The sequence below is a fragment of the Felis catus genome, chromosome D4 (genome assembly GCF_018350175.1).
Source record: "Felis catus isolate Fca126 chromosome D4, F.catus_Fca126_mat1.0, whole genome shotgun sequence".
Lineage (NCBI taxonomy): Eukaryota > Metazoa > Chordata > Mammalia > Carnivora > Felidae > Felis > Felis catus.
Window position 1 is genome coordinate 2,370,261 of NC_058380.1, and position 19,850 is coordinate 2,390,110.

The window sequence follows — 19,850 nt, forward strand, 5'->3', positions numbered from 1 at the left end:
TCTCTTAGCTCTGTCCACTGATAAATCTGGAAACAATGACCAAGCCAGAAGCAAGGAGCCTCCCCAGCCCCCAGGCTGTGGTTGCTATGACCAATTCCCACCTTGGGGAACTAGAACTTCTGCAGAGGGCAGATTCCTCGTCAGGGGTGGGATGACCTGAAATGTCTCGTCACATCAGATAGCGGAGAAGTGAGGTTGTGTCGAAAGGACTCAGAAGACAATCTGAGGAAACTCTCACTGGCCAGCAAGAGGACAACCAGATCAATAACGCAGTGGAGGGCTGCTTGGGTGGCTCAGTCAGTTGAGCATCCGACTCCTGATTTCAGCTCAGGTCAGGATCTCACGGTCACGGGATTGCGCCCCTCGTGGGGCCCACGCCCAGCATAGAGCCTTCTTGGGATTCTCTCTCTCTGCCCCTCCCTCACACGTTCTCTTTCTCAAAATAAATAAATAAACGTTAAGAAAAATAACACAGTGGATTGAAGCACACCAAATATGTTTAAAATGCTAGTTCATAATAATACTAGATAATACTAAACACACCCAACACCACCCCCACAGCTAAAAAAGAAGAAAGAAATCAAGAAAGCAGAAAGCACATTGGTTACCTCCGGAAGATGATGAAGGGGAAAAAAATTGGGCTTCCAAGCTTTTATTTCACCTTTTCTTTATAAAGATGAGAAGCTAGTATCCCAGCTAGTAAATGAAGATAAAGGCTGAGAGAATATCACTATTCGGCAATCCCTAATGAATTAGAGGATCTAAGCAGCGGGCATCGGTGGCTGCTGACACCACAAGAAGAGAGAGATAGCCAGAGATAATAGGCTTTCCAGTGGAGGAGCATCGCCCTTATGATACACGCCTGTCCAAATAATCAAGCCAGAATCCGATTAAGTCCCTAGATCCTACTTACTAGTCATCTATGGGAAATGCAGAGAGTAGAGGAAGGTGTTGAAAAGGATCAAGAGAACATCAGACTGATCCCACCTAAAATATTAATGCAAAGTCTTAGTAAGATATTAATTGTTAGCAGAGTTCATCAGTACATTATAAAACCATAGCCAAGTAGAGAATTGACGCATTGATTCAAAGATGGCTCAGTATCAGGAAATCTACCAGTGTAAATAACCATATTAAAAGTCAAAGAGAAAAACCAAATGATCATTTCAAAATTTATTCTTGATTGAAGTCGTAAGTACATAGGAATGGAAGAATATTTCAATTACTCAATAAGATAAATGTATGAATATATACTACTTAATGGTGAAACGTGACATTAAAATTGGGCACATATGGTATGCACTTTTTCCATTATTTAATATCATTTTTATTATTAAATTATTAATTATTAGACAAAAGAAAGAAAATATAATCATAGGAAAGAAGAAGGCAAGAATATGCTTATTTGTACGTGATAAGATTATACGCCTAGAAAGCCTAAAAGAATACAAATTTTATTACAAGGAAAAAAGAAGTCAGCAAGGTGGCTGGATCATGACTGTCATGTAATTGTTAACCGTGTGCCAGGCACCGTGCCCAGTATTTTCTTATATAGGAACCGGTTTCATTGTCATAACAATCTATGAGGTAGACATGGTTCTCACCGTCCCGGCTTTACAGAACAGGAAACGGGGGCACAAAGAAGTTAGTAATTTGCCCACAGCTGGTAAGTGGTGGAGCCAAGATAAGAATCGTTGATGTCTTTATTTGCCAGCAACACCCACTTTTGAAATGCCCCATTGATTATAACCTAATTAGAAACATCTAGAAATGTGCTTATCAAGAAATGAAGAAGACCCAGGGGTGCCTGGGTGGCTCAGTGGGTTGAGCCTCCTGCTCTTGATTTTGGCTCAGGTCACGATCTCACAGTGGTGGCATCGAGCCCCACGTCAGGCTCCACACTGAGTGGAGCCTGCTTGGGATTCTCTCCCTCTTTCTTTGCTCTTCCCCTGCTCGTGCTCTCTCTCTCTCTCTCTCTCTTTCTCAAAATAAATAAATAAACATTAAAAAAAAAAAAAGAAATGAAGAAGACCTGTATGAACAAAACTTTAAAAGAGAAGAAGAAAGATGATAAAGGGCAGAAGAGCTGAATTTTTGGTGACCTCTAACCTGACTGGTGTCTAGACCACTGTTCTTCAAAGTCACGTGTGAATACCAGACCTTCCCATTGGGATGAGTGTTGATGCGTCTGGGTCACTGTAAGGCAGTGGGTGTGTCCAGAAAAATAAACGGAAGCTCCCTAACGAGAGCATCACCCCCTCCCCTCACACACTTGCTTTTAGCTCATTGCAGCTCAGTACGCTTTGCCTCCGTCCAAGTAAGTAAATATAAGGGTTCTATTATTAAATTGAGAGCGTTTTTATTGCAAATCATTGCAATGTGATGGAGAACAACCAGGAAAGTCTTACATCATTCATGGCAATTTTCAGATGATCGCATAATAAAATACTTAAATGAGGTTTTTAGCTTAGACATTACAGCAAAGAGTTAAAAATGTTGTTAAGTTTCTCAATGCCTAGAAGTGTCTCGGAGTAGTTTGTTGCCTAGCAGATACTCTCAAAAAAGGATCAGGCATAATCTACTCCTTCTAGTAAATTTCAGGTTTTAACACCAGGATGTTCAAAAGAAAAGTGTTGGGATGAGAACATTTTTGCTGCTGTAATTTTGTGTCGTTGTGAGAATTCTTACAACATTCTTAAAAATTGGGGAATTTTTTTAACTTGTTTTGAAATCTTCCAAAAGAAGAATCCACTTGATAAAAATATGAAAAGTAAAACATCTTCTAATTAATATGCAAAACTTCCTGACCCACATCAGGAAAGATGAAACTGACTCCCTTAAAATCTTTCTAGAATGAGTGGAAATGCTTGAATTACTGGAGACACAACCCAGGAGAGCAGCCCAGGCCCTACCTCCTCCACCTGGATTCATGCTTATTCCGGAGAATCATTTCACCAATGATGGATGGAAAACCAAGCGTCAAAATAAATGGAATCTAGAGCCAGACTTCACATGTCTGCATCAAAAGCTGCAAAACAAATTTAAAAAAAAAAATGATGCGTGGGGCACCTGGGTGGTTCAGTCAGTTAAGGCTCCAACTTCAGCTCAGGTCATGACCTCACCATTTGTGGGTTTAAGCCCCACGTCAGGCTCTGGGCTGATAGCTCGGAGCCTGGAGCCTGCTTCGGATTCCGTGTTTCCCTCTCTCTCTGCCCCTTCCCTGCTCATGCTGTCTCTCTCTCACAAAAAAAATAAACATTAAAAATATTTTTTAAAAACAAAAAAAATAATGATGCATAGCCTATCACACTGCTCTATTACTAATATTTTCTACTAACATTTTTGTATCATTAAATAACATGAAAATATTTTAAAATAGTGTCTATTTCCTCTTCCACTTATCATTTTCACTTCTATTTTTGCATATGTGTGATAACACACACGATAGATTAATGCAGTTACATATCTACATACCTTAAAAATAAATCTATATAAACCCATAATTAAGAGAAATAAATATACTGGGGGCACATGCTGGCCTAAGGTACATGTTACAACTTGAAGACTCCTGTATTGACTTTCCAAAGTTGCAATAATTTGATGATTGAATAATCTGCCTTTTTTGGCTACTTAGCAGAAAGTTCTTAAAAGTCTGCCCCAGCGAGACTTTTCAGTCTTATGTGGATCCTGAGAAACTTAACAGAAGACCATGGGGGAGGGGAAGGAAAAAAAAAAGAGAGCGAGGGAGGGAGCCGAACCATAAGAGACTCTTAAAAACTGAGAATAAACTGAGGGTTGATGGGGGGGTGGGAGGGAGGGGAAAGTGGGTGATGGGCATGGAGGAGGGCACCTGTTGGGATGAGCACTGGGTGTTGTATGGAAACCAATTTGACAATAAATTTCATATTAAAAAAAAAAGTTCTACCTGTTGGTTCAGTGGATAAAAGCAAAGTGAGGCCTTAAACACACACAGCGAGGCTCTGCTGAGACATTTGCATTTGATGATAGGAAAAAAGGTCTAGCTGATCTCCTGTCAGTGTTTTAAAGGAGGATTTAAATTAGTAGTTAATGGTCTAAAAAATCAATTTCTTTTTTAATTTTTTTTTAACGTTTATTTATTTTTGAGACAGAGACAGAGCATGAACGGGGGAGGGGCAGAGAGAGAGGGAGACACAGAATCGGAAGCAGGCTCCAGGCTCTGAGCTGTCAGCCCAGAGCCCGACGCGGGGCTCGAACTCACGGACCGCGAGATCGTGACCTGAGCTGAAGTTGGACACTTAACTGACTGAGCCACCCAGGCATCCCAAAAATCAATTTCTTTATATATTTTTTTCTGATTCCCAATATGGAAAGTAACTAGATTCCTGTGTGAGGCCACCTGACTTTACCTGTTACTGGTATTGTCACTTACCTTTGCCGCTTGCGGCCAGTAGAGTGGCAGCTCCCCAAGTCACCCAGTGTGCCATTTCTGTCAGGAGAGATTATTCACCAGCAGGAGAATCACGTCATCAGGAACTATTTTCTGTGGAGGGACAGTTTAAATCATGGCTCTCTACCTCAGCTGCATGCCACAATCCCTGGGGGTCTTCAGGAAGTTCTGAGGCCCCCGTCACCCCAGCCCCTGGGGGTCTGAGGTCACTGGTCTGGGAATTAGGTTTTCAGAGCCCCTCGGCTAACAGGAGTCAGAGCCCCAGGGCCTGCTGTGACCCTGGGAGCAAAGGTTGCAAAGGCTGAAGGCCAAAGCACATGTGTCCCTGTGGGAGCTGAGGCCCCACCCCTGCCAATGGCTCGGGGGTCCCCGGCACCTGCCACAGGGGCAGGGGCCCCATCTTGCTTCCACCGCTCTTTTCAGACGTTGTTATTTTTTATCTCAGGGCTAAGCTCTTCCCAGAGTTTAAAAGAGTTGTGCAGAGTTTGCCCTTTTCTTCAATAAAGTGGTAAACATATCATGAGATGCTTCCCGGAGGCGGCAGAGGTCATAAAATGGACTTGTACGTTGGACACACAGAGATCCTTGTCAGTGGATAAAGAACAAGAGATCTGTTGCCTCCATCTCCGTACAAATAGTCAGCAGGTAAGACCTTGGAAACACAGATGGAAGCACAGAGGAAAACCTGGCCGAGGAACACGGGTGCCTCGAATCACTTCAGTTTGGAACCCGGCAGGATTTTCAGGAAGATGCAAAAGGGAATCGAGACGGTGACAAGCTGTGATTTGCCCATTTTTACATGTGTAGCTAATAAAGCAAACGCTCTACGAGAGTGTCACCTCTTGAAGTCTCACCACTTGGACACTCTTGTAAGTTGGGCACGTGGAACAGGGGGCGCTGATGTGACCGGTCCGGGCGGACATTTGTAGAACCACCGACCAGAGATCAGTGCGACCATCCAGCGGCGAGAAGACAACCCGAAGGCAGGCAGCCGGGAGGCGGGACACAACTGCGGGGTACTCAGCTATCGCAGTTCATGCGACTGCAGGATGAAGCTGAGGCTGGAGAGTGGGTTCCCGGGGTTTCCCCTTGAGTGACCTGGTGGCAAAGGCCCAAACCGGGGATCTCAGGTGCGCAGAGGGAGTCTGGGGGGAGACGCAGGGCCTGCTCCAGGAGAACATGGCTTTGAGCAGTAAAGGGGACACCTGCCCTAGGGACCGGGAAGCCGTGTGCAGACGGGTGTGGAGCGCTCCAGAGAGATCGTTCTAGAGACAAGCCTGGCAGCGTCTGTATGTGGGCTGGCCGAGGCCGGGACGTGGGCCAGACTGTCCAGGGAGAGAGAAAGACCACAGGAAATATTGGAAGTTCAGGTGATGACAGAGACACGGGGAGTGGGGACCTTCCCTCCCGCAGACCCAGCAGTCTGAACAGCACCAGCAGGGAGAGCGAGAGTGGGGCAGGACGTGTCCAAGGACTTATTACGTCCAGGGATATTGGGGTCCGGTGACCGGTGGCTTCCCACAGGGAGGCTGATTCCAGGAGGGCTGAGCCAGACAGAGGATAGAGGGCCATGAAAGAGGGGAAGACGGCCAGAAGCGTGTCTGTGAAGAGAGGAGGATGGGGACAAGTCTCTGTAATTCTGCAGATGAAACGATGTGATCACGTGTAACCTGCCAGTGAGAAGCTGCTGGGGGAGGACAGAGGAAGTACCGAGAGGACCCACACTGCTCCAGCCGAGGACAAGCGGGTCCCTGCCGGGGACACGGCCGCTTGGGCTCTGGAGAGACGGGATGTGGAGGAGCCTTGGGCGGAGTGGGAGCACCTGCACCCTGCTGCTGGGGAGGAGGACGGCAGTGAGGTCAAGGGGGGAGAGAGAGGGACGCCGGAGAGGGTGTAACAGAGAACACGGGAGGCTGCGGGAGGGGTGGTGAGCACCCCCAAAATAGGAAACTTAAGTGACATTACTTCATGTGGTACCAGGGTCCGTGGAGGGTCCAGGAGGAGGGTCTGGTGAGGGTCCGGGAGGAGGGGGTTCCATGGAGGGTCCAGGAGGAGGGTTCATGTGATTGCAGAAGGTGTGTCGGTGAGGGTACAGGCCGGGTCTATTCCAGGAGCCGTGGCTGTGGAGAGAATGTGAGCATTTGCCAGAACAGGGAGAGGATGCATAACGTCTGGAGAAGAGTTGAGCCACGAAGAAGATCCGCTGGGGGTCCTGTGGGTAGTTGTTGGGGCCGCCCTGAAGGCAGGCCCGGGCTGTGGGGTTCATCACCCCCCCCTCAATACAGGACAGAGCATAGGACCTTCTCAAGGGCTTGCCCAGATGTGCGGGCACAGGGAGGGGCAGGAAGCTGCAGGCAGCCAGATACCAAATAAGAGATCAGACCGAGGTCACATCAGAGAGATCAGATAAGTCTCTCAGCCCATGAATTTGATTTTTCCTCAAACCTCAAAATAATGTCTCATCAGAAAAGTAGACGAATGACATTACCGGGACGTTTGAAGAATCATATCCAAAGCTACCGTGAACCTGGATACCTTCAGAACAAAGGGTAGCCACGTGTGTGATCATTAGGTGCCGAGTCATCATTATCTGGCTTGTAGAACAGCCACCTTTCGGGACTTGTTCCCTGGCGGCGGACGAGCCCGGCAGACGCAGTCTCTGAATGTGTGGGTCTCAGCGCAAGAAGAACGTCCCCAGCCGTCTGACAAACCAACAAGTTGTTGGCGATGGTATCACAATTTATCCCTGGGGGCTATTCTTTTACAATTTATAAAAAAGAAGAGTGAGAGAGACAGTACCCGAGAGCCAGGTCCACAGTCGTCATCTCGACGCCCACGCCAGGCAAGGACCATTATCAGCCTCAAATGTCTTAGTCAGACTTCTGTGGATGGAGTCCAGATGCGTGTGCCCCTCTCCCCTTGATCATATTCGCCAGCTAGGAGAGGAAGAGGGACAGGAGCAGGCTGTAAAATACTACTCAATGCGGCTGAGGGACACCCCACCCCGATGACCACACGGGAGCAGAGAGAGAGCAGCGAGCACGAGAGGCAGAGTGTGCAATGACGCGCAAGGGTGCACCTGCGTGATTCATCCCACGGGGCTTGGGGTTGCTGGGGAATCGAAGGCCTGGTGCCTGGAAGGCGGGAGTAAGAGCCATAGACAGGAAAACAGTGGAAATCCGGGTGAAAATCTGCCAGGACCCCCAGACTGCATGTGCACCGAGGGAAGCCGTGCACCTTCCCTTTGGTGGGAGGCAGGGTCCCCAGAGGCTGTAACCGCTTCCCAAGCCCGGGTCGGCCTGGAGACTTGCTTTAACCTGTAGAATGTGGAAGAGGTGATGGGCCAAGTCTGGGCTCAGGACCTGAGGCCTCCTTTAGCGCCTGCTCCTGGCTCCCTGGAAACCCCACTGGGCTGCCACGTGACCCAGCCAGGCCACCCCCAGGATGAGGCAGACAGAGGGTGCCCCCGCCCCACCGGCCAGCCTTGGCCACAGATTCGTGAGTGAGCGGGATGAACTGCCCGGCAGAGCCTGTCCTAGATTGCTGACCCACAGCACCTCAGGCCTAATTAATGCTTGTGTTTCTTTAAAACCACTATGTTTAGGGGGTGGGTTTTTTGTTTTTTGTTTTAAATACAGCAAAAACCGACAGGCGCACCTTCGTGGGAAACTACAAACTGAACCAGAAAGCCGCTTGACTCGGGGTCACAGGTGGAGCAGTGGGTAGGGATGAGATACACATTTCTACCTGGTTCTCAGCCGTTACTCCAACCGTGAGCCGCCACCTGCATCTGGGTGCTCACACGCCAGGAAGGGGGACAGAACAGCCTTTCTGCAGGAACTCAGGGGCCCAGAGGACCCCAAACAGGGACATAATGTGGGAGAACCACATCAGTCTGTTTCCAGTGGGGTAGTGCATTACCAAACCTGTGGTCACCTTCTTCTTCCGGCAGGAAAAGTCACAGAGAGGAGAAAACCCAGCTTTCTGCTGTCACACACCACCTCCCCCGTCACCACGCAGAAAGGTCAAGCAGCTTTGAGGGGCCTTACTCCCAAATACGAAAGAGCATCCAAATGCAGAGAAGGAAAAGTTCTTCCTCTGCTTTCTTAGGCTCAGTGATTGGGGGCTTATACATCAAATGGATAAAAGACAGATTAACAGGAGAAAAAACCCAAGAGTTTATTTGCAGGTGCAACGTGCATACACGTGGGAGGACTCAGCGGTGAGTGACTCAAAGGGGTGGTTAGAATCTGGGGCTTTAAACCATCTTAACAGAAGGCGATAAATCGTGGAGAAGAGACAAGACAAAGGAGAAAGGGTGTGGGTTTGTAGGGGTGGTGATCATGGGCTGATAAATATCTGGGGAAACGAATGGAGTATGAGGGATCTTTTAGCAAGCTCTGTTTGGGCCGGTTTTCCGTCTGCAGTGAGACAGGTTGCATCACATGGTCTCTTCTGGAACTGGACAGGAGTGGGGAACATCTTCACAAGGGAAAACGTATACCCTGCATTCAGGCAGAAAGGGGAGGATAGAGAGTTTTTCCTGAATCCGCTGTTTCTCCATTGCCTTCCACTCAAAATAATCCTTATGCCAAAGCGGTCTATTTTGGGATGGTCTATTCTGATCTCCTTCACAAGGATAACCAGATACTTGAAAAGAGTTATAACATGAAAAGCAAAGAATAAGACCATCATACATGAAAAAGAACACAAAATAAACATCAGCATTGGGGACAGTAAAAAATCAACTTCAAAAAGCCCCCGTAATTAGTATGTGCAGGGATATAAGAGAAAATATTGAACCTGTGAATCGAGGACCAGATGCTGTGAAAAGAAAAATCAAAGAGTAAGTAAAAAGCTAGGAAATTAAAGCATGATAGTGAAAATTAAAATTTCAGTAGAAGCATGGGAAAATGATGTTCAATCTGTCTTTGAGAAGGTGAAACCATAACCGATGGAGACTTGGAAAGAAATGAAATGAGTGGATCAGTTTGAGGTTGACTGGTGAGCACTTGAGAAAGTGAGACCAGGGGAGGCAGCTGGGGAGGCTCTCGGCACCTTACACACGAATCTGCCCTGGAGGGAGGGACTCTACTTTTCAAACGGAGAGCATCACCACGTCCCAGCAAAATGAACGCAATAAGCCAAGGCACACGACCATAACCGTGAGTGGTAGAGCAGATTGTAAAACATTCCGAGGGAAGGCAGTTACTTTACAAGAGAGAGGGGATAAGATGTTAGCAGGCTCCTTACCATTATTAAAAATAGAAGAAAAACTGGGATAGGCCCTGAAGAAAAATTATATTCAACCTAGATTTCATACTGAGTCAAATTATGAAGGATGAGAGTAAAAATGTATCACTCAGGCACCATTTTCCAGGAAGCTGCTAGAGGAGGCCTTCTGCACAAATGAGAGAGGAAGCTAAGAAAGACAATGACAGGGATTGAAAACCAGGGACCCACCAGAGGGAGGTGGAGAGCAGCCCCAATATGCTGCTAATGGGAGGTCCCAGGACCACAGCTGGACAAGGCAGCTGCAGGGACAGCAGGTGCACATTCCAGGAGCCTGAGCGCGAGCGGAGGGAGAGAACAATGGCGCCCACGTGTAATCGGGTATTTTGGCAGAGTAGACAAGTGCACTGGAGAGGCTGGGGGGTAGAACGGAGATACAGATTAAGAAAAGCTGGAAAATGAAAAGATTGTGGCAATTATTAACTACAACCAAAAAATATCTAATAAAGGAACTTGAAGTTTCTTGGATACATCAATTAACATGTCCCCCCCCCCCCCCCCAGTTTAGGAAGCGTTGGCCATTTTTCTTCAAATATTCTTTCTTCCCCTTTGTTTCCCTCCTCTTCTCCTGTGACCCTTTAGGTATACATTGGTGCAGCTGAAGGTGTCTCACAGGTTTCTGGGGCTCTCTTTTGTTTTCTATTTCTCAGACTAAATAATCTCAGTTCGCTGAACCTTCTGGCTGCTCAAATCAGGTGTTGGGCTGTAGTGCCCACGGTCTTCACTTCAGCTTCGGAAATTTTATTTGTTTTCTCAGCCTTTTAACACCTTTGTAATCTCTATTTGGTGACACACCGTTCTCAATCTGTTATTTCTTCAGACATGGTTTCCTTTAGTCTTTGAACATATTTATAGTAACCGATCTAAAGTCTCCGTCTTGTAAGTCCAACATCTGGACTGTTGTAGGGATACTTTTTATTTCCTGTGCTCGGGCCACACTCAGCTGTTTGCACATCATCTAAACTTCAGTGTGCATCAAAATCACCTAAAGGACTTGTTAAAACAGAGGCTGGGCCTCATCCCCAAGTTTCTGGGGTCCAAGAATTTCTGACACAGTCCCAGTTGCTTCTGCTGTGGCTGGTCCAAGGAAAACACTTTGAGAACCACCAGCCCAGGCTAGACCCACCACGATCTCGGCCTCAAAGCAGGGTCCGTGTCTTAAGGGTCTCTTACTCCACAGGGTATCCAACACAGTGACTCACAAAGAGCCATTCTACTAGCTTTATTGATATTGAATTACTGAATTTCAAAGGTGTGTCACAGAACACGGCGTACACATCGAGGTTCTAAAGAAGAACCAAAAGAGAATGAAGAAGGGCGTGTGGCCCATTCATAAGTGAGGCTGCTTCATCCGTGAACAAAGAAAGGGGAAGGCGTGAGCTTGGTGATCTCCAATAGCATTCCGGGCCTCGAGTCGTTAATTATCTCAGTTTTCACACAAGGAAGAAAGACTTAATTTTTTAATCATAGCATGCTTCTAGTGATTAGTAGATTCAGTATGAGTGAACACTGATGTCTTTTTACTAATGGGAAAATTGTTGTTAGTTACTAACGGGAAAATCATTACGATTAGTGCCCAGCTAAAAAATGCCAGACACAGAAACCGAAGCAACAAGCAGAGGCAGCCGTGTGCAGGACAGTGGGCGGGGGGCTGCCTGGCTTTGAGCCCACAATGCCACGTGCACTCAGGCCCTCAGTTTCTCCCTCTGTAGAATGGGCACCAAAATACTCACATCCGCTTCAGAGGGTAAGTCCTCAAAGCAGTGCCTGCTGCACAGTGAACGTTTGTTAAAAATGCCAACCGGTGCAGCCCCTGTGGAAACCAGTATGGAGGCTCCTCAAACCATTAAAAAGAGAGCTACCATGTGACCCAGGAATTTCACTGCTGGGTACTTACCCAGGGAAAATGAAAACGCGAACTCGAAAAGATACCTGCACACCCGTGTTCACTGATGTTTTACTTACAATAACCAAGATACGGAAGCCACCTAAGTGACCTCGGCGGATGAGTGGATACGGGAAATACTTCCAGCAGAATTTTATTCAGCCATCAAAAAGAAAGAAATCTTGTCATTCGTGACAACACAGAGGTCTTGGAGACATCACGCTAAGTGAGATAAGCCAGGCAGGGGAAGACAAACACCGAATGATCTCACTTACCTGTGGGATCTAAAACACCAGCAACGATAAAACTGTGGAGGCATTGCTAGAGAGGGTATTGTAAGTCCTGGAGGGTGAACGGGGTGAGAGCTGAAACGTCAGCGATGTTCTGGTCCCAAGGCTGTCGAGCGCGATAGCACTCTGAGGACAGAGCCCCGTGACACCGCAGAGGACAATTAGATACAAAATCCGCTGTGACCCCCTGACCCTCCTTGAAACTACACGTACTCCCTTCACGTAGCCAGCAGGTGCATGTCTGGTTAATGTCTAAAGATCCTTTGTGTTCCCTACCCATGCTTTGATATCCTTTGATACTCGTATCTAAGCAAATATGAAATAAAGACTGTGCAGTTTGCTGCTGCAGCTGTTTCACTGGTGGAAGCATGCCCGCACGTCCGCTCCATCCAGTATCTGAGAACTTCTTTGGTGTGCGGCCACACAAAACAAAAAGCAGACCCGTAGACACGGAGGAGTGGGGGCGGGTGGCATCAGTGAAGGGGCTGAAAGGCACAAACTTCCAGTTATGAAATGAGTAGGTCCTGGGTGTGGCAGACAGCATGGTGATTGGTGGTAGTTCATAATAACTGTGCTGTACATTTGAAAGTTGCCACGAGAGTAGATGTTAAAAGTTCTCATAAAAGGGTTAATAATAAAAGTAAACCCGCAGAGAATCTTCTCAGGTTAGTCTGTGCTTTCGGGGATATGTTTCCCAGTGAAATTGAGAACGGGAGAGGTACTGGGGCCGTGGAGGGGAAGAAAAGGCTCTCCTAAAGTCCCGTGGGTCCCAGGGGTCTCTAGGGTGATGGCACCCTGTGTAGACAACACCGTGGCTGTCCCGCACCCACATCTGTACATTCCCAGCTCCCATCTCCCACTTCTCCAGACATCCTGCACCTGCAGGAAAGGAGAGGAAGAGAGAGGACGAAAGGCAAACTCACGTCCCCGTCCGCTTTTTCGGTCATGCTGTGGATGGGTGCTTCTGGAATGGAAGTGATTTCAGGTTCGTGACCCTCCCCAGAACCCGTGAGAATCCACATCCCAGCCCTGATTTTAGGCTGATGGCTGGTGAATCCGAACGGGATCAACCGAAGGAAACTGGACAAACGTTCCTCCTCTTGTAAGGGGTTCAGATTTCCCCCGAGAGCCCTGGAATTGACTGTAAGTCTTGGCAAAGAGCATCACCCACCAGTGCGGGGCTCATAAAGTGTACAGGTCTCTGGAAGACGGGTTTCTCCAGCTGGATTTCGCAATGAGAGACACACCTCAGTAACGCAGCCGGAGGCGAGGAACCAGTCCCGGATGAGTGATGTGGGGACTGCACAAAGGCGGCAGAAGGGGCAAGATTCGGTCATGCTGCTGGCCTGGCCGCGGCCCCTCCTGCCTGGCGGTGTCATTCCCGCGGGCTCTGCACGCCGCCGGGAGAGGCTAGCCCTCTGGGTCACCCTGTGCGCACTCAGGCACTCTCTCCTCTTTCCCTTTCTTCCCTTCTTTTCTTTCTTCCTTTCATCCTTTTTGGCTGAGAGGGCCAAATTCAATTGTGCGTTCTCTCTTCAAGCTTTCCGTCGCAGAGATTTCCAAACACACACAACGGTAGCGGTAGGCACACAACAGTCCCCGAGGCTCTGTCACCAGCCTCCCATATCACATTGAGCCAGTTTTGTTCTCTCTGTTCCCCACTGATGGGGTTCTTGAGCAAACGGCTAAGAAAGAATTCTTGAGACGTCTTTGGTGCGAAAAGGTGGTTTTACTAAAGCACGGGGACGGGACCCGGGGGCAGAAAGAGCTGCCCTGGGGTTGTGAGGGGTGACTGATTATACACCTTCAGGTTTGTGGAGGGAGGGCGATAGAGATAAAGTAAGTTTCTAAGGAATCTGGAAGCAAGGCTTTCAGGACCTTGAGATAAAGTTATTTTCAGTCTTTAATAAAACACAAACACCAAGGGAGTAGGGCAGCCAGAAGTTGCCTGAAGAAGGTCTCGCTCTGCGTGTTTCAGGTGTCTGTCAGTGGGCTGCGGGCGGGAAGGAGATTTCATTTAAGCTACGTTTCTCTTGCCTGTGTTTCCTTCACCACCCTCTACTTTTCCTCCACCACCCAATGTTTTCCTGGAGCATTTTACAGCAAATCCCAAAATTTCACTCTTTTTTTGTAATGTTTGTTTGTTTATTTTATTTTATTTTATAAATTTTTTTTTTCAACGTTTATTTATTTTTGGGACAGAGAGAGAGCATGAACGGGGGAGGGGCAGAGAGAGAGGGAGACACAGAATTGGAAACAGGCTCCAGGCTCTGAGCCATCAGCCCAGAGACCGACGCGGGGCTCGAACTCACGGACCGTGAGATCGTGACCTGGCTGAAGTCGGACGCTTAACCGACTGCGCCACCCAGGCTCCCCATGTTTGTTTATTTTGAGAGAGAGAAACAGAGTGTGAGCAGGGGAGGGGCAGAGAGAGAGGGAGACACAGAATCCGAAGCAGGCTCCAGGCTCCGAGCCGTCAGCACAGAGCCCAATGTGGGACTCAAACCCCACGGTGAGATCATGACCTGAGCTGAAGTTGGATGCTCAACCGACTGAGCCACCCAGGTGCCCCCAAAATTTCACTCTTTTAAATTTTTTTTTTTTAACGTTTATTTATTTTTGGGACAGAGAGAGACAGAGCATGAACGGGGGAGGGGCAGAGAGAGGGGGAGACACAGAATCGGAAACAGGCTCCAGGTTCCGAGCCATCAGCCCAGAGCCCGACGCGGGGCATGAACCCACGGACCGCGAGATCGTGACCTGGCTGAAGTCGGACGCCCAACCGACTGCGCCACCCAGGCGCCCCAAAATTTCACTCTTAAATGCGGCATTTTGTCTCTCTAAAAACTAAGCACTTAAAAAAAAAAAAAAACCTATCCAAAATACATGATCACACTTTCTCTAATCAACAACAATCCCTCCATATCATCTAATATACAGTTTGTTTTAAAATCTCTCAAAAAATACCTGCTACAGTTGTTTTTGTTCCAATAGGCTCCACTCAAGGTCTCCATGGCGCATCTGGCTGTTAGTCTCTTAAGCTCTCTCAGCATATGACACTTTCGTCTGTCTTTCTCTCCCCAGGCCACATGTCCGGCCGGCTCAGGTTCCCACAGTCTAGACCTGCCCAATTGAATTGTCAAAGTTGTCAGAAGTTCAGAGATAACAGAAGTAAAGCCAGTGAATCACCTAAGTAGCAATGAGTAAAATTTATCGCGCCCACACACACAAGACGGTTTGCATGCCAGGAGCACTTAGACCAAGCACCGCGTGAGGCTTGGCGTATTGTCCTAAAAAGTGGATCATGTCGTGAGAAGGCAGGGACTGCATATTCTTCCCAGGGATTGGCTATAATGTTAGAATGTTCCCGAATTAAAGGGAATTGGTCACCAGTTACCTCATATCAGCTTCAGGGGACAGTTTAAATTTCATTTACGATTTCCAGAGGCACCAGCAAGAAGTAACCCAGGCAAGTGAGCCTCCCTTGTCTGGCAAGACAGAAAAAAAAAAAAAAAAAAAGCTAAATTGAGCTTTGCTTGTGTGACTAAATTGGTTTTGTCTGCACAGGGAATTTTCAAGTATGGTTGCCATTTGTGTTTCATTTCACCAGTGTAACTAACACATTCCTTTGCTCCCCAAGCTCCTATAAACTGGTGTTTGGATCTGGAGGCTTGTTTAGACGTGGGTTTGAACTTTTCAGCATGGATATTCTAGGATATTCTATACACGGTGCTGGCAGTTCCTCCCACACCCCTAATGTCTGGTGACCCAAGTCTGCTGGACCTGATATTGGTAGGAGGCAGGGGGCAGGTCAGGTCAGCCTGATTTCACCCCCGCCCAACGTTCCCTATCAGCCTCTTGGTTTTAGCATTGATAATTGCCAACACTCACGTGTTCATTAGTGGTTGCGAACGATGGCTGTCCATTTTGATTTTGTTGTTCCGCACTGGTCAGCTGTAATTCCTCTGTTGCTGCTTTCTAACCCGAAATACAGTGTGTAGAGGAAAGTATATTTGAAAGTTGTATTTTCGAAATATACATGACGCTTTCCTCTTTATAAATTTTCAGAATAATTGGGAACCTACGAGGAGACCGGTAAGGCTTTCTTCCGTTTTCCTGTCATCACACACATACAGCAGCAGTTCAAGCACCTGCTTTGTTCCAATGGCGGGGTCTCCTCCAGACCGGCCCCCGGACACAGCCCCCTTGGTCTGGGCAACGTCCCTATTTTGGACCACAACACCGAAGTCTCAGGATCATCTCGTACTGTGCCTGCCTCAGAACGGCGTTCCTCCTAAGAGCCTCGGTTCCTTTCAGGAAAAAGTAGCTTTTGGTGCGTGTGCTTGTTGTGACCGTCTTGTCCTTGAGTCTAGGCTTCTTCTGTGTGTGTGGTTTTCTCTGAAAGATCATGTTGAGCTTATTATACTCTCCTTCCCAAACCAAATGTAAAATGTTAGGGTTTTCGCTCAAGTCTGATTATAACGCGGTACCGCTTAGCGTTGAAAATCTTGGTCCCTAAGGAATTTTCCGTGATTATTTTTCTGCTGTCTCTTCTGCCGTCTATGTGCTTCACCATGTGGATGGTTCGAATGACAATATCAGTATTAGTATTCCAAGTAGGAAGCTAGGATGAGGGAAAAGCTTGCCACCTGCATGGCAAACAGCCACAGACATGAGAGGTACAAAGTGGCATCGGGGAGAGTTTCAACCACAGTGACAAGAGCAGGAGGAATCAGTGTAAGGAGAGTTTGCCTGCCTGTGAGATTGCTCTGAGATGGGAGGTCTGACACAGGCTCCCCCAGGAGTGTCACCAATGACACTTAGCAGTAGATGGTTGTTGGTGGCAGGGTTTTAGGGAAGAAGGGGACGGACAGAACTTTTAGCTGCCACGGGCTTTGGGAGGTTTCACACACGGTACATTTGAGCCTCTGGATTTTTTTTTTTTTTGTAATATTTACTTATTTTGAGAGAAAGGGAGAGAGAGAGAGAGAGAGAGAGAGAGAGAGAGAGCGCATTAATGAGGGACCAAGAGAGGGAGAGAGAGAGAATCCCAAGCAGGCTCTGCTCTGTCAGTGTAGGGCCCAATGTGGGCCTCGAACTCATGAACTGTGAGATCACGACCTGAGCCGAAATCAAGAGTTGGATGCTTAGCCAACTGAGCCCCAGGAGCTCCTTGAGCCTCTGGATCCTAACGGCTTCTTGTAGGTCCGTGGCGCCTTCCTACGGGCTTGGACCACGGGGGCAGCGTGAGAAAGTAGACGTGAAAGATGGTGTCACTTTTCCAGGTTCCTTCATTTTTCTCTGAGTTTCGTCCCTGCTTCCAAACTCAACATGACTTGTCTGGAGAGAGGAACATCCTAATAAGCCTGGCAAAAAGTCAAGCCACTTGTCCCTCTGCTTCCTGGAACCTCTCTGGAAAACGCTGCATATTTCCTTGTGGTGACGCTGTTCACCGTGTACCTGGGTCTCATGTCGGAGAAAAAGGACTTCATGCCCACAAACCCAGCTACGTTTCTATTGAACAACCCTCGACTCATTTAGCACCTGAGTTGCTAATGACATATTTTACTAAGTTTGTGACTTCATAAATGCAATGATTAGCACTTAATTTCAAGCAATGCCAACTACTCTTACAGGATATTAATTCAACGTTTTAATAAAAAGCTGTTTGGGAGTATGGACCATGGCATTAATCCCCAGATTCTCCCAAAGACGAAGGCGCAGCTCTCTGGGCCCGGCCCCGGCTGCTGCGGGGCTGGCCGGCTGCTCTAGGGGGAACCACTGCACGTGCTCTGCCTGCAACCTCAAACACTCATGCCCTTCTCGTTAGAGCACACGGCGCCTCTGCCCTGGAGGATTAGCTCCAAAGGGGGATTGGAAAAGTAGAAACATCTGCTCAGTCACAGCTAACGGGGACATGAGAGTTCTAATCCTGCCTCTGTCCCGCACGACTCCTCTGTCCCCAGCCCCCAGCCCCCTTTCCCTGATCTAGGCGGGAACAGCCGACCTGAGCTGAACCTCAAAGCCAGAGGAGCCAGTTAAAGAGTTGGGGCCTGGGAGCTCTGAGGGGCTGGGGAGCAGGGAGCCCGGGCTGCGTGAAAAGGGAGGAAGAAGGGGAAGGGGTATAGGGAGCGGGTGGTACAGGGGGAGCAGGGGTGTGGATGCACACAGAAGCCAGGGTATGAGGTGTGCACCATGGGGTGCGGGAGAGGGCAGGTGCGCAGGGCATGGGGGGTGTAGCAGGGATTTGGGGGTGCAAGAGGGGTGCAGGGGCGTGCTGTGGAGGGGGCAGGGGAGCAAGATGCTGGGGGTGGTGGTGAAGGGACACGCAGGAGGTGCAGGGGAGCAGTGATGCGGGGAGGGTGCAGGGTCACGCAGAGGGGTGCAGGGGAGTCCTGGAGGGAGCTGCGATGCGGGAGGGGGAGCAGGAAGGGGTGCGGATGCAGGGGCGTGGGGAAGTGCATGGAGGGGAGGGGCTCCTGAGGGCAGGGACTCAGGGCAATCGTTTCTGTGCCCCCCTCTCCACACAGTACCTGGCTCCAAACGTGTTCGCTGAGCTGAAGCGGCTGGCGGAGGCCGGATCCTCGGGACCTTGGTGCACCTGTGGCCCCAGATCTCAGGGGCGCGTGCGTTCTAGGTTTCTTCCGTGACCTTGCCAACCTTGGTCAGCCGTGGAGCTCTAGTCCTTCGTGTTTCATCTTTTTCTCGCCGATAGAAATTAAAGACAGAAAAGATAGTAAACATTTTAACATTTCTTGAATTGTGGAAGCATCAAGAAGATGGAAAAGTTAGTGATTTACTCACAGTGTAGACATTTCTTTGCAAACTGGTGTCAACAATCTGCCAAAGCCTCGTTTGCTGGGAGCATGCCTGAGGGTGTAGCATTTTCTGATTTAGTGATGTATAAATATTTGTAAAAGGGAAGAACTGTGTTTTTTTAATGTTTATTTATTTTTGAGAGAGAGAGAGAGAGAGAGAGACAGAGCATGAGTGGGGGAGGGGCAGAGAGAGAGGAGACACAGAACGGGAAGCAGGCTCCAGGCTCCGAGCTGTCAGCACAGAGCCCGACATGGGGCTCCGGCTCACGAACTGTGAGATCATGACCTGGGCCAAAGTCGGACACTTAACGGACTAGGCCACCCAGGTGCCCTGGGAAGAACAATTTTAAAAAGAGGCTCCCTGGGACTGAAACCTACAGGGTCAGCTCTCCTCCATTTTTTTCTGTACCCTTAAAACATTCCCCTTTGGAGTCTGGAACAGGAGAAGGGGTGCAGCCCAATGTCACACAGAAACAGCAGTTGAGGCGGGGAGAGTCACATGTTCAGGGCCCTAAGCAGACCGGTGGCTGGCCTAGTGGAAGGTGCTGGAATCTCTCTGCACCCGGATCATGGGTGGAGATGAGCCCCCACACGTGAGCGTGCCCGCTCAGCATGGTGCGCGGGAGCCCAGAGCCAGGTCACTAATCTGTGGTCTGGTTGGAGCCACATACCTGTGGTTCTGGATGAACCTGCTTCACAGGGAGACAGCCTTGTCCCAGGGCACCCAAGAAGGAGAATTTCCACAGAGGATAAGTTCACAAAGATTCCAAAACATATCAGAAGTCCAGTGTTACGAAAAATAGTCACGAGGAGAGATCGGGTCCTGGAAGTCATTCTCTTCTGTGGCCGTGTGTCCCCAACGCCCCAGCAGGGACCTGGTCACAGTGTGGACCGAAACCACCCAGGTGGCTGGCACGAGGTGGGACTCAGAGAGACACCACCAGCGTCCATGGAAGGCCGTCCGTGGCCTCCTCTATGACCCCACACGGGGACTGGCACCGCCTGTTAATGAGGATTTCATCCAGAAAGGAGTGCCTGCAGTCCACCTGACCAAGGGACCCGGGAAGTTTCACCAGATTTCATTAAACACGACCCACGGAAATGACCAGCCTTTCCCGTGTTTGCAGTGAGTTGAC

At 48.7% G+C, this 19,850-nt stretch overlaps 1 long non-coding RNA gene across 7 annotated transcripts in view; it reads right to left on the reverse strand.

Annotated features, from left to right (window-relative positions):
• LOC109493664 overlaps window positions 1-18,868 on the reverse strand; it is a 28,645-nt gene extending 9,777 nt beyond the window's left edge. For 2 of the 7 annotated variants that reach the window (XR_006588868.1, XR_002737763.2), the window contains exons 1-6: window positions 18,430-18,868; window positions 15,294-15,384; window positions 14,864-15,019; window positions 11,882-13,889; window positions 7,229-7,365; window positions 4,412-6,549 (exon numbers count right to left, since the gene is read on the reverse strand). This is a non-coding gene — a long non-coding RNA (uncharacterized LOC109493664). Of the gene's footprint in view, window positions 1-2,912; window positions 3,029-4,411; window positions 6,550-7,228; window positions 7,366-11,881; window positions 13,890-14,863; window positions 15,020-15,293; window positions 15,385-15,787; window positions 16,295-18,429 lie in introns of all 7 variants that reach the window. The other 5 variants (XR_006588869.1, XR_006588867.1, XR_006588866.1 and 2 more) reach the window with 5 other exon arrangements.
• Window positions 18,869-19,850: the final 982 nt, after the last annotated feature.